Here is a 14,762-nt window from a genome sequence, read left to right on the forward strand (position 1 = left end):
CGGCAGACCAAACGGCATGCGAACGTAGCTGTGAGGTGGACCTTCGCAGCGCCCGACACGCGAAGGCTAGAAGCGCTCCTGAGATGCGGCCTGGTTGAGCCCTGGTATGTCGATGCAGACGCGCACCTCACCACCCTCGCCTGGGTGGGGAGCAACGCCAGGTGGGCGGCAGTCACCGCGTATTGCTCTTGCTTCTTGAAGCTCTTGAGATACCTTGGTAATGAACTCCTGAGTGCCGGGCGCTCCTTGCACAATGTCCTCCTGAGGGAGACGTGCCACGAAGCACGCCTCCAAGTGGTGCCTGAGCGCCTCCCTCGTAATGTTGGCAATGTATGAGGCCCTCCAGAAAAGAGCCCCCGAGCCCTGCCCGAGGAGGGATCCGGGCGCGCCTTCCTATGCGACAGAGGGAGGCACCCCAGGTGCGGGCGCCGATCCTGACGAGGTACCACTTGTGGCGCCACCCTCCCGAGGTCCGTCATGGAGTAGCTGCTTCTTCTTCTTGGGGACGACCTCAGGAGGGTACCGAGCTGCATTGTTGTCGGGGTCTTCGATTGACGCTGCTTGTAAGGCACACTTGAGGGAGCACACTGCATCTCTTTCTTCGCAGGGGGCTATGATGATTCCACCGCTCCCTGGCATCTTGAGGACGTTGTAGCCCTGGTGCGTCACTGCTGTGAACTTGGCCAGGGCTGGATACCCGAGGATGGCATTGTACGACAGACGAATGTGGGCGACGTCGAAGTCGATGAGCTCGATGCGGTAGTTCTTGCGTTCTCCAAAGGTGACTAGGAAGCGGACCTGACCTATCGGCGTGGTGGAGCCGTCAGTCATGCCCGAGAAGGGCTTAGTGGGCTAAAGCTGATCGTATGGCACTTGAAGGTTGTATAACGTCTCGATGGATAGGACGTTGAGCCCCGCGCCACCGTCGATGAGGTTCTTGGTGACTTGCACGTTGCTGATGACGGGTGAACAAAGCATTGGGAGAGCGTCGGCGGTGGCAACGCACTTGAGCTGGTCTATTGAGCTGAAGGTAATAGCGCACTTGGACCACCTGAGCGGGCGTGTAGCTTCGAGCTTGGGAAGAACTGCGCTCACCTCGCGAGCAAACTGCTTGAAGATACGTTGTGAGGCTGGGGCTTGAGCTCTGCCCAAGATGCAGGCGATAGCACGCGACTCCTGGAATTCCCCAGCCCCCTCGTCTTGGTGCTGGTCGGCATTCCTTCTTGGTGGTGGCAGTGGAGGAAGCCCAGCATTGCCCTGAGGACGGTCCTCGCGAGGCTGATCCCTCTAGGCACCTTCGCGAGGCTGATCCTACCAGCGTTCCTCATGAGGCCGGTCGCGCCACTCCTGGCATGGGCCCCGGTTGTCCCAGCGTCCTCTGCCTCGTCTTTCTCCTCGGCCGTAGCCTCGGGCATTGCGCTCGGGGTGTCGACCGAAGCGTCTGTCGCGCATGGCTCTGAGCTCTTGGCAATCATTGGTGTTGTGGCTATGTACGTTGTGGAAGGCGCGGAACGGTCGGCTACCCTTGAATGACTCAGGCTGGTCCCTGCCGCGCTTCATGTCTGGCTCTGCCACGAGTACGGCCACTCCCTTGCGCTTCACGTCCTTGGCCTTGGTTTTCTTCTCCTCCGGGTCGGCAGCCGGGAGCTCGAGAAGGGAAAGGCGCCCTTCCTCAGCCCTTGCGCACTTGGTCACCAGGTTGAACAGCTCCAGGGATGTGCACAACTCCTCATGGATGGCGAGCTCCTCCTTCATCTTGATGTCGCGGACACCATCGGAGAATGCAGAGATGATGGCCTCGTCCGTCACCTTGGGGATCTTGAGACGAACGTTGTTGAAGCGCTGGATTTTCTTTTAGAGGGTCTCCCCTGGTTGTTACTTGACGCGGTGCAGGTCACCCACGGCCGGGGGGCGGTCGCGAGTGCCCTGGAACATGGTGACGAAACGGTCGCGCATCTCATCCTAGGAGGAGATAGAGCCCGGAGGCAGGTTCAGGAGCCATGAACGAGCGTCGTCCTTGAGTGCCATGGGGAACCAGTTCCCCATGAATTTCTCGTCGCCGTTGGCCGCCTTGATGCTTAGCTCGTAGAGCTGCAAGAACTCTGCGGGGTTGGGGGTGCCATCAGAGCATGGAGGCAGGTCTGTCTTGAACTTGCCCGGCCAGGCGACACTAAGTAGCTCGGGGGTGAAGGCACGGCAGCCCGCAGTGGTCACCGGGGCCCGCCTTGGAGCTGGAGCCTGGTTGTGGTGCCCCTGCGTCACCGTGGCACGTGGCGCATGGCCCTGTCGCAGCTAGCAATCCTGGCGTAGCGGAGCTGGGAGTGGTGGAGCACTTCCTTGGGGACGAGGAATCTCTTGACAGCTTCTTTCCTCGTGCGCTGGCACATGGTGCGGTGGGTTGCGCCGCTGGACCGCGCATCTTGGAGCGAGGACGTCGCCTTGGCGTGCGAGAGGCTGAGGTGCTCCCTGAGCCGCATGCCTCGGCGCAAGGGTGCCATCTTGTTATGGAGGAGGCGGAGGCGCTCCGTGAGCGATGTCGCCCGTAGCTGGAGGAGGGCGAGGTAGCGAGAGGGACGGTGTGGGAGAGCCTCTCGCGGTGCTGACGAGCTCGGCAATGCGGTCCAGCCAGTCCTCGTAGAGGTCATCGATCGAACGGTAGCGCAGGAGCTCGCGTGCCATGAGCAGCGTGTCTTGCGCGTCCGTGGGGGCACGGCGAGCGTGAGATGATGAGTCGACCGGAGTCAATGACGGGGTGGCGGTGTGGCCATCTCGGCGCATGGATGGATGCAGCAAAGAGGCTTGCTGCTCGTTTGCCGCCGGACCGGTGACGGTGGGTGACGGAGACCGACGGGGAGGCCCGCCGACGGGAGCCGTCTGATCAACGCGGGTAACGAGGGCGACCCGGCACTCAGCGCGAGCTCGGCGAGCATCGGCCATGAGATTGGTGGAGTGATGAAGCGTGGGTCGATGAAGAAGAAGGCTTTCTGCGCACCCCTACCTGGCACACCAAATGTCGGATCTCTGGTTCCGGCAAAACCTTTAAGGTTCAAACAGTGGGGTGCGCGGGAAGATCTCTCCCTCACCGATCACGCCCTCAACCTCGCCACGATCTCTAAGGCTAACTCGACGAACTCGCAACACAAGGGACACAAGATTTATAATGGTTCGGGCCACCGTTGTGGTGTAATACCCTACTCCAATGTGGTGTGGTGGATTGCCGCTTGGGCTAATGATGAAAAGTACAAGGGGAAGAATAGCCTCCTGAGGTGATGTGTTATTGTGCTTGGTGGGTGTGAGGCTAAGGATGGAAGGGCTCCGATCCAAGATGAGGTCGATCCCAGATGAGGTCGATCCAAGATGAGGTCGATCCCAGATGAGGTCGATCCAAGATGAGGTCGATCCCCTAGATATGGTGGTGGCTAGTCCTATTTTTATAGAGACCCTGGTCCTCTCCCCAAATATTGAGCGGGAAGGGAGCCAACAACGACTAATTTGAAAGGGGACAACTAGTACAACTTATCCTAACAAAAGCAATCTTCGCCTGCCAAAGGCTCTAGTGGTGACGCCGCCTTGGGCTCCACGGTGACCTCCGTCCTGCCGTCCTGCTGGTCTTGGTCTCGTTGCACCGATATGGAAACGTTTTCCTGATTCCTCGGAACTCATCGCCTACGCTTGCCTCCTTAGCACCAAAGAGGAAACAAGGACACTGTGCGCGCTGGCACCCGCCTGGTCTCGATCGTCATGGATCATGTCATTGGAACCTCGTGAGGTTCGCCTTGCCTTGATCTCTCCGCCCCTCGCGAGCCAGCCTGGTGAGGCCACTCCCGAGGAGGTCTTGTGTCGTCTACCTCGTGAGCCTTGGCCCCTTGCGAGGGTCTTGAATACTTGTTGGTGAAGGTGGGCCATACTGCCCCGCTTGCAGAGCCACGCCGTGGGCCACAGGCAGGCAAGTCTAGGGACCCCCATTCCCAGAATGCCGACATTATCTGCAAGGGGACCCTTCCCCCTCTTGGGCGCCTCCGGCTCCAGATTTGTGGAGGCTGCCCTCTTATTCCTCCCCCATCAGGGGAGAGGTTCTTTCTTCCTCCTCCTCGTCATCGTCTTCGGCGGTGGAGGAGTGTGTCTTGTCTTCGGATGACACGTATGAAGCTCCCTTGCGGCAGGGGCCACTCCGGACCCCCCTGGCCTTCTTCTTGACCTTCTTCTCCGGCGCCTTGTAGGGCGCCGGCACCAGCATCTTTGCCAGGAGCGGGATGACTGGTTCCTCGGGCAGCGGAGCCAAACATTGAATCCGCTCCGCCCTCTCCATCCATAGCTAAAAAAATAAAGTTTAGATATCCTCCTTGAAACAAGCAAGTAGAGGATGCGTCTGGAGATGTGAAAGGCTTACTACATTGGCAGAATGGGTAATATCGTGCCCGCGGTCTGAGTCTATGGCTGGCGGCGTCTCGTTGCCCTTAAAGAGCAACTTCCAGGCATCTTCGTGAGTGGTATCGAAGAGCCTTTCCAAGGTTTGGTGCTTCTTCGGGTCGAATTCCCATAAGGGGCAGCTTCGGCTTTGGCATGGGAGGATCCGGCAAACCAGCATCACCTGGGTTATGACAACGAGCTTGATGTTTTTATCCACCATGCTTTGAATGCGTGTTTGCAGCGCTATCAACTCGTCCGATGAAGACTAGTTTGAGCCCTTCTCTATCTAGGAGGTGAGCCGCATTAGAGCTCCGGACTTGAATTCGGAGGCCGCGGCCTAGGTGGCGTCGCGAGGCTTTGTGATATAGAACCACAGTTTCTGCCACTCCTTGACGGTCTCCACAAAAGTACCCTTGGGCTATGTGACATTGGGCAACTTGCTCACCATGGCGCTTCCGCACTCCGCGTGCTGGCCATCCACCACCTTCGGGTTCACATTGAAAATCTTGATCCACAGTTCGAAGTGGGGTTGGATGCAGAGGAAGGCCTCACACACGACAATGAATGCTGAGAAAAGAATTCGGGGCTAGGTCATGAAAGTCTAGCCTGTAATAGAACATAAGACCGCGGACGAAAGGGTGGAGAGGAAACCCTAACCCACGGACGAAATGAGGGATGAACACCACCCTCTTGTTGGGTTTCAGGGTGGGGACGATTTGCCCCTTGGCTGGAAGCCGGTGGGCGATTTATTTCGCCAGATACCCGGCCTCCCGAAGCCTATTGATGTCCTTCTCCCTAACGAAGGAGGCCATCCACTTGCCTTGCCCTCCAGATCCGGACATGGTTGAGTGTTTCCTTGAGGCAGAAAGAATGAGGACTTGGGTGCTGGAGCTCGAGAATGGAAGGGCAGAGAAAGAGAGAAGGCGTGGGTGAAGAAAAGGGAATCCTTATCTCCTTATGAAGGCAGTGAATATCAAGTGCCTCCCCACTCACCTAAAAACTCACCTGTTCCCAATGGTTGTGTAAATGGCACGGTTAGATTACCCACGCCCGTATTGATGAGAATCTCACAATGAGGGGACACGATCTCTGCTTCGACAAGACGTGCCTATGAAAACCGCGTCTTGAAACATGGAACGGCAGACGGAAAACGGTTCGAAATGATGACCAAGCAGACATGATGTCACATTACAAAAAGTTGTTAGCGGATTGGACTCGTGGAATATTATATTCTCTATGGTTGTGTGTGGTACTTGTGTTGCAGTTCCGGACACGTTCATTACGTTCGAAGACTATCTTGGAGTATTCGGAAAGGGGAACCCGCCTTGCAATGCCGAAGACAATTTGCGCGCCGGACACCTTGTCATTGAAGCCTGCTTCAGGGGCTACTGAGAGAGTCCCATACTAAGGGGTCCTCGGGCTTCCGGCCTATTAGGCATGGGCTGGATTGATGGGCTATGAAGATACGAAGAACGAAGACTCTACCCGTGTCTGGATGGGACTCTCCTTGATGTGGAAGGCAAGCTTGGCACCCAAATATGAAGATTCCTTTCTCTGTAACCGACCTTATGTAACCCTAGATCCTTCCGATGTCTATATAAACCAGAGGGCCAGGTCCGTAGAGATATATCCTCATAATCATAGTCAGACAGGCTAGACTTGTAGGGTTTAGACATTACGATCTTGTGGTAGATCAACTCTTGTAATACTCATATTCATCAAGATCAATCAAGTAGGAAGTAGGGTGTTACCTCCATAGAGAGGGCCCGAACCAGGGTAAACATTGTGTCCCCTGTCTCCTGTTACCATCGACCTTAGACGCACAGTTCGGGACCCCCTACCCGAGATCCACCGGTTTTGACACCGACAGCCACCCCCCCTTTACTTCTCCTACTCCCTCTCCTCCCCCTTTCCACCTCCATGAGAAGGAAAAGAAGGGGTGACGAATCCTACTAGGACTAGGAGTCCTAGTAGGACTCCCCCCTTATGGCGCCCCCTAGGGCCGGCCTCTTCCCTCTCCCTCCTTTATATACGTGGGCAGGGCACCCCTTGGAGACACATCAATTTCCAAGCCGTGTGCAGCGTCTCTCTCCATGGTTTATTCCTCTGGTCATATTCACGTAGTGCTTAGGCGAAGCCCTGCGTGGATACCATCACTGTCACTACACTGTCGTTCTGACAAAACTCTCCCTTGACCTCTGCTGGATTAAGAGTTCGAGGGATGTCATCGAGCTAAATGTGTGTTGAACTCGGAGGTGCCGTACGTTCGGTACTAAGATTGGTTGGATCGTGAAGACGTTCAACTACATCAACCGCGTTAAACTAACGCTTCCGCTTTCAGTCTACGAGGGTACGTGGACACACGCTCCCCTTGTTGTTGCTATGCATCTTATAGATAGATCTTGCGTGATCATAGGAATATTTTTGAAATTGCATGCTACATTCCCCAACACAAGATAGGCATGTCAGCGTCGATAAGCTGCAGCTCGCCACACAACATGATCGATGGCGCGCCGCAGAGCAAGCTAGGCGCGTCCACGCTGATAGGCTATGGCTCACCGCACGGTGAGACCGTTGGAGTGCCGCAGAGCGAGAGGCGCAGCGCGCCGCACATCAAGAGCGGATCCATCGGTGCTTGCATGCTGTCGACAAGGTGTCATAGCTAGGTACACGTCCCGTCAGTACCCCCATTCCTCGCCAGGGCAGAGGCCCTCTGCTCTGTACTTGCACCAGAGGCTGGCCGCGCCATACTTGCACCAGACGCCCACCGCACCGTTTGCATGGGTCGCGCCGTTCGCCTTGTCCGCGGCCCGCTTGATGCCAACGCACTGGTCGGTAGGCTCGACCGCCTCCTTGGCCCAGGTGTCCACCTGGGCGCAGTAGAGGAACATGGCCGTGATAACCCACAAGTATAGGGGATCAATTGTAGCCTCTTTCAATAAGTAAGAGTGTCGAACCCAACGAGAAGCTAAAGGTAGAACAAATATTCCCTCAAGTTCTATCGACCATTGATACAACTCTACGCACGCTTAACATTCGATTTACCTAGAACAAGTATGAAACTAGAAGTACTTTGTAGGTGTTTTTGGATAGGTTTGCTAGATAATAAAGAGTGTCTAAATAAAAAGTAGGGGTTGTTTAGATAAATACACAACTAAGTTAGTTTTAGTAGAGAGCTTGTTGTCACACAAGAAAGTTATTTGTCCCTAGGCAATCGATAACTAGACCGGTAATCATTATTGCAAATTTATTTGAGGGAGAGGCATAAGCTAACATACTTTCTCTTCTTGGATCATATGCACTTACGATTGGAACTCTAGCAAGCATCCGCAACTACTAAAGATCATTAAGGTAATACCCAACCATGGCATTAAAGCACCAAGTCCTCTTTACTCCCATACACAAACAACCTACTTACTCAGGTCTGTGCTTCTGTCACTCACGCCACCCACCATAAGCAAATCATGAACATATTGCAAACCCTACAGCGGGGATCCCTCACGGTTGCGCGACACAGAGAGCACCATAGGACAAAACCAATAATAAAACATGCAAGTCAGACCAATCACGATCATCAATTAACCCCATAGGACAAAACGGATCTACTCAAACATCATAGGATAGCCATACATCATTGGGAAATAATATATAGTGTTGAGCACCATGTTTAAGTAGAGATTACAACGGGTAAAAGAGGGGTTACACTGCTGCATAGAGGGTGGAAGAGTTGGTGATGATGGCGGTGAAGTTGTTGGTGTAGATTGCGGTGATGATGATGGCCCCGGCGGCGTTCCGGCGCCACCGGAAGAGAGGGGGAGAGAGCCCCCTTCTTCTTCTTCTTCCTTGACCTTCTCCCTGGATGGGAGAAGGGTTTCCCCTCTGGTCCTTGGTCTCCATGGAATGGGAGGGGCGAGAGCCCCTCCGAGATTGGATATGTCTCTCTGTCTCTCTCTGTTTCTGCGTTCCTGATTCTGCCCTTTCACCATTTCTGAAATTCCCGGAGATCCGTAACTCTGATTGGGCTGAATTTTGGACACAATTTTTATCCAGATATGAGCTTTATTGCGGCGAAAGGAGGGAAGCAACCTCCTTATGGGGTGGCCACGAGGGCCCAGGGCGTGCCTGACCCCCTGGGGCGCGCCCCCTGCCTCGTGGCCCCCTCGGGTATCGTCTCGCATTGATTCTTCTTCCCAAAAATCACATATATTCCAAAAAAATCTCCGTCAGTTTTTATCCCATTTGGACTCCGTTTGATATGGATTTTCTACGAAACAAAAAACATGCAACAAACAGGAACTGACACTGGGCACTAGATCAAGATGTTAGTCCCAAAAATAGTATAAAAAGTTGCCAAAAGTATATGAAAGTTGTTGGATATTGGCATGGAACAATCAAAAATTATAGACACGATGGAGACGTATCAAGCCATCGCATCCTCGAGCTGGTGATGTCCGATGAAATAGCCAACTTGGAGCTCGAGATCGTGCTCCAGATGTACCGTGAGCGTGTTGACCGCTTGGACGAACGCCTGCACGAGTTCAGGCAGAGCCAAGAGCTACCGTAGCCAAGGGCTGCTGGTTATGGTCTCATGGACGCATTTTATTTTGTTGAGTCGTTTCGACGTGGATAGCTATGTATTCACAACAATCATAGTATTGCTCTGTTTATTCCTCTGTTTCAATGTGTGTACTCTGTTTTCCATTCTTATATGTTCTGTTTCAATGTGTGTATATACGCTTTCCATTCTGTATATGTGGATGATAACAGCTAGATTCAAATTATTATACAAAAACAGATAGAAAATGGAATTCATAATATATATATATATTAATTGTTCATTAGTTCATCACAGAATATATATATATATATAACATCATCACATATATGTGATGATAGTTAACTACTAGGTACAACTCATAAAATTGAAAACGAACAATACTAAAACTAATAATCCCTCTTGGGTCCAGTATTTCGGCAGCCCCTCGCCAGTAGCTCCTTGGTGTGCGGTGTCTTCCCAGTGCGGAGGCAGTAATCCGCCTCGCAGCGCTTGACATACCGATCTGCTTCTTGATAGCGGACGACCGTGAACGATCTTGTCATTTCATTGGGTGCCCACCGGAGCTCCTCGTCAGTGGCATGCTAGAGCTTACCGGCCCATCTCCACATAGCGACAAGGCGCCCAACGCCTTTGACCATCCTCGCGAAGTACCAGTCTCCGTACACCTCCTTCGCACGAGGACGCGCCCGCCCCCAAAGCTCCGCCGCCTCCTTTTTCCGGGTGGTGTCATGGGCTTCATAGGCCGCCTAGTACCTGGCTTCCTCCTCTGCCATCTCCTTCTTGAACGCCACTTACCTGGCTTTCTCAGCCGGCGGCACCGACTTCCACACACAAAGATTGTACTGGCACCAAAACCAATCCAAAGTTGGGGGGTCCGGCGCAACCTCGTCTAGCGGCGCGTACGTGTCCTCGTCGCTGCTCTTCGAGTGAGCGTCCTCGGGGGGCGGTGACTCCTCGTCGACGCGTGGGCAGACCGGCGGCGCCATGGCAGAGATTTGAGAGAGAGAGAGAGAGAGAGGGCAAGCGAGGGGCCGATCTAAATGAGAGTGCAGGCGAGATGACGCGAGCAAGGTAGTATTTATTGGCGGCCAGAATCTAGATCGACGGGAACAACACACACGTCGATCGCCGGAATTTATGAGTACTATAGTTTGAATTACACACGATTCCCGCAGCAAAATCCGTGTGTGAACATAATAGCTGATGGTTTCCAATACAGAACCGTGTCTGATTAATGATCCCCGCCATTCAGCTACCAAACCTCGAGCCGCGAGATAGAGTGCCAATCGTGTGGGGGGCGGTTCTCTTGCCAGATCTTTACATTTTCTTTTTGAACACCAGATATTTAGATCGTCTGATGATTTTTTAACTCGCACACAAGTACACAAAAATATGATTTTTCAAACCATTATGGTTAGCCGTTGCATGTAGATGTAGTCCAAATTTGAATTACAGTCATTAAATAACTAGAAAATCGATTAAATGTCTTTAAAAGGTCAAATGACCCTTGAAAATTTCCAAATTTTCACATGACAGTTGTATTAGTGCATGTTAAACGCAGAAAAAATTGAAGGCCGTAAGAGGAAGCTATCTCCCGTTCGTCATCGAACATGCATTGTTCCCTCTCGGAACCACGAACCTTCTAGTGAGTTGCTCCGGTTTGTGAGGGGGTGTGTCCAAACTTTCGTCAAATAGCCCAATTTTTTAACCATATCATTTTGGTGGCATGACATTACATCAAGAAAGGTTTCATGTTTTTGTGATCATTTTTTATTTTTTTGGAATTAAAATGCCATGGCACTCCATGCATGTGCCCATGCCGTGAGACCAATATGTTTGAAAATTCCTTCTATTTTACTGCACATGGAATTAACTCGCACACAAGTACGTACATATGATTTTTCAAACCGTTATGGTTAGCCGTTGCATGTACATGTAGTTCAAATTTGAATTACGGTCATTAAATGGCTAGAAAGTCACTTAAATGTCTTTAAAAGGTCAAATACCTGCTAGAATTTTCCAAATGTTCACAGTACAGTTGTAGTAGTGCATGTTAAACATAGAAAAAAATTGAAGACCGTAAGAGGAAGCTATCTCCTTTTCGTCATCAAACACGCATTGTTCCCTCTCGGAACCACGAGCCTTCTAGTGCGTTGCTCCGGTTTGTGAGGGGTGTGTGTCCAAACTTTCGTCAAACATGCCAATTTTTTAACCACATCATCTTGGTGGCATGACATTACATCAAGAAAGGTTTCATGTTTTTCTAATCGTTTTTTATTTTTTTGGAATTAAAATGCCATGGCACTTCATGCATACATATGCATGTGTCCATGCTGTGAGACCAGTATGTTTGAATATTTCTTCTAATTCACTGCACATTGAATTAACTCGCACACAAGTACAAAAATATGATTTTTCAAATCATTATGGTTAGCCGTTGCATGTAAATGTAGTTCAAATTTGAATTATGGTCATTAAATGGCTAGAAAATCACTTAAATGTCTTTAAAAGGTCAAATGACCCGTAGAATTTTCCTAATTTTCACATTACAGTTGTAGTAGTGCAAGTTAAACGTACAAAAAATTTGAAGGCCGTAAGAGGAAGCCATCTCCCGTTCGTCATCAAATATGCATTGTTCCCTCTCGGAACCACAAGCCTTCTAGTGAGTTGCTCCAGTTTGTGAGGGGTGTGTGTCCAAACTTTCCTCAAACATGCCGTTTTTTACCACATCATCTTGGTGGCATGACATTACATCAAGCAAGGTTTCATGTGTTTTTGATCATTTTTAAAAATTTTGGAATTAAAATGCCATGGCACTCCATGCATACATATGCATGTGTCCATGTCGTGAGACCAATATGTTTGAAAATTCCTTCTAATTTACTGCACATGGAATTAACTCGCACACAAGTACACAAATATGATTTTTCAAATCGTTATGGTTAGGCGTTGCATGTAGATGTAGTTAAAATTTGAATTACGGTCATTAAATGGCTAGAAAATCACTTAAATGTCTTTAAAAGGTCGAATGACCCCTAAAATTTTACAAATTTTCACATTATAGTTGTCGTAGTGCACGTTAAACATAGAAAAAATTTAAAGGCCGTAAGAGGAAGCTATCTCCCGTTCGTCATCAAACATGCATTGTTCTCTCTCGGAACCATGAGCCTTCTAGTGAGTTACTCCGGTTTGTGAGGGGTGTGTGTCCAAACTTTTGTCAAACATGCCCAATTTTTTACCAAATCATCTTGGTGGCATGACATTACATCAACCAAGGTTTCATGTGTTTCTGATTATTTTTAATTTTTTGGAATTAAAATGCCATGGCACTCCATGCATACATATGCATGTGTCCATGTCGTGAGACAAATATGTTTGAAAATTCCTTATAATTTATTGCACATGGAATTAACTTGCACACAAGTACACAAATATGACTTTTCAAACCGTTATGGTTAGCTGTTGCATGTAGATGTAGTTCAAATTTGAATTATGGTCATTAAATGGCTAGAAAATCACTTAAATGTCTTTAAAAGGTCAAATGACCCCTAGAATTTTCCAAATTTTCACATTACAGTTGTAGTAGTGCACGTTAAACGTAGAAAATTTTTGATGGCCGTAAGAGGTAGCTATCTCCCATTCATAAAAAAAAATGCATTGTTCCCTCTCGGAACCATGAGCCTTCGAGTGAGTTGCTCCGGTTTGTGAGGGGTGTGTGTCCAAACTTTCGTCAAACATGCCAAATTTTTTACCACATCATCTTGGTGGCATGACATTACATCAACCAAGGTTTCATGTGTTTCTGATTTTTTAATTTTTTGGAATTAAAATGCCATGGCACTCCATGCATACATATGCATATGTGTCCATGTCGTGAGACAAATATGTTTGAAAATCCTTCTAATTTATTGCACATGGAATTAATTCACACACAAGAACACAAATATGATTTTTCAAACCGTTATGGTTAGTCGTTGCATGTAGATGAAGTTCAAATTTTAATTACGGTCATTCAATGGCTAGAAAATCACTTAATTTTTTCAAAAGGTCAAATGACCCTTGAAATTTTCCAAATTTTCACATGACAGTTGTATTAATGCATGTTACACGTAGAAAAATTTTGAAGGCTGTAATAGGAAGCTATCTCCCATGCATCGTCAAACATGCGTTTTCCCTCTCGGAACCACGAGCCTTCTAGTGAGTTGCTCCGGTTTGTGAGGGGCGTGTGTCCAAACTTTCGTCACACATGCCAATTTTTTTACCACATCATCTTGGCGGCATGACATTACATCAACCAAGGTATCATGTGTTTCTGATTTTTTTGGAATTTAAATGCCATGGCACTGCATGCTTAATTGTGTCATAGCCGTTAGACCAATATGTTTGAAAATTCCTTCCAATTTACTACACATGGAATTAAATTGCACACAAGTACACAAAATATGACTTTTCAAACCGTTATTGTTAGTTGTTGCATGTACATGTAGTTCAAATTTCAATTACGGTCATTAAATGGCTAGAAAATCATTTAAATGTCTTAAAAGGTCAAATGACCCCTGAATTTTTCCAAAAATTGACATGATAGTTGTATTAGTACTACAAAATTTCTCGTACATTTAAAACACCACCCGTTGCCACTTTACTCCAAATTCGTCTTTCACTAAAAAAATATCTACAACATCACACACAGTTGTTTTCTAGGAACCGTTTGCGATGAAAATATCTGGGTCTATTTAAGTCTCCCTCCTTAAGATTCGCCAGCTCGTCTGCTCCAGTGCCGGCAACCCCTGAATCCACGAATCATGATCCCCATTCCCGCACCCCCTACTTGCAAAGATGACGCCGTGGAAACGCTTCATGAAGGCCCGTACGATGGCTGCGTCCCCCCTGAGCGCCGCCGCCTGCGCCGAGAGCGCGGCCGTCTATGCCAAGAGTGCCACCACATCCGCATTGAGCACGACCGCTTCCGTCGAGAGGGCGTCTGCGGCAGCCGACAGGGCAGCTGCAGCAGTCGAGACGGCAACAGCTGCTACTGCGATGGCGGCTGCAAGCACCAAGAGCACTCGATCTGCTGTCCGTACCGCCGATGTCGCCCTTCCCATGTCGAGGCCATCCACACCAAGATCGAGGATGCACACGCCAAGATATTCCAGGCCACCTCAAACTCCAGCATGCAACCCACGTCCGAAAAGGCAGCAGTGGACTTGTAGCACCTGCTTCCTCATGAGGTCGCCGAGCGGGAGATGGAGATGCAGGTGAAGGAAATATGCCCTAGAGGCAATATAAAGTTGTTATTTATATTTCCTTATATCATGATAAATGTTTATTATTCATGCTAGAATTGTATTAACCGGAAACTTAGTACATGTGTGAATACATAGACAAAACTGAGTGTCCCTAGTATGCCTCTACTTGACTAGCTCATTAATCAAAGATGGTTAAGTTTCCTAACCATAGACATGTGTTGTCATTTAATGAATGGGATCACATCATTAGAGAATAATGTGATGGACAAGACCCATCCGTTAGCTTAGCATAATGATCATTTAGTTTTATTGCTATTGATTTCTTCATGACTTATACATGTTCTTCTGATTATGAGATTATGCAACTCCCGAATACCGGAGGAATGCTACCTCTTGAGCACCGCGTTAGTTTTCCCCGAAGAGGAAGGGATGATGCAGCAAAGTAGCGTAAGTATTTCCCTCAGTTTTTGAGAACCAAGGTACCAATCTAGTAGGAGGCTACGCGCGAGTCCCTCGTACCTGCACAAAACAAATAAATCCTCGCAACC

This window comes from Triticum dicoccoides, chromosome 4A (genome assembly GCF_002162155.2).
Source record: "Triticum dicoccoides isolate Atlit2015 ecotype Zavitan chromosome 4A, WEW_v2.0, whole genome shotgun sequence".
In the NCBI taxonomy this organism is placed as follows: Eukaryota; Viridiplantae; Streptophyta; class Magnoliopsida; order Poales; family Poaceae; genus Triticum; species Triticum dicoccoides.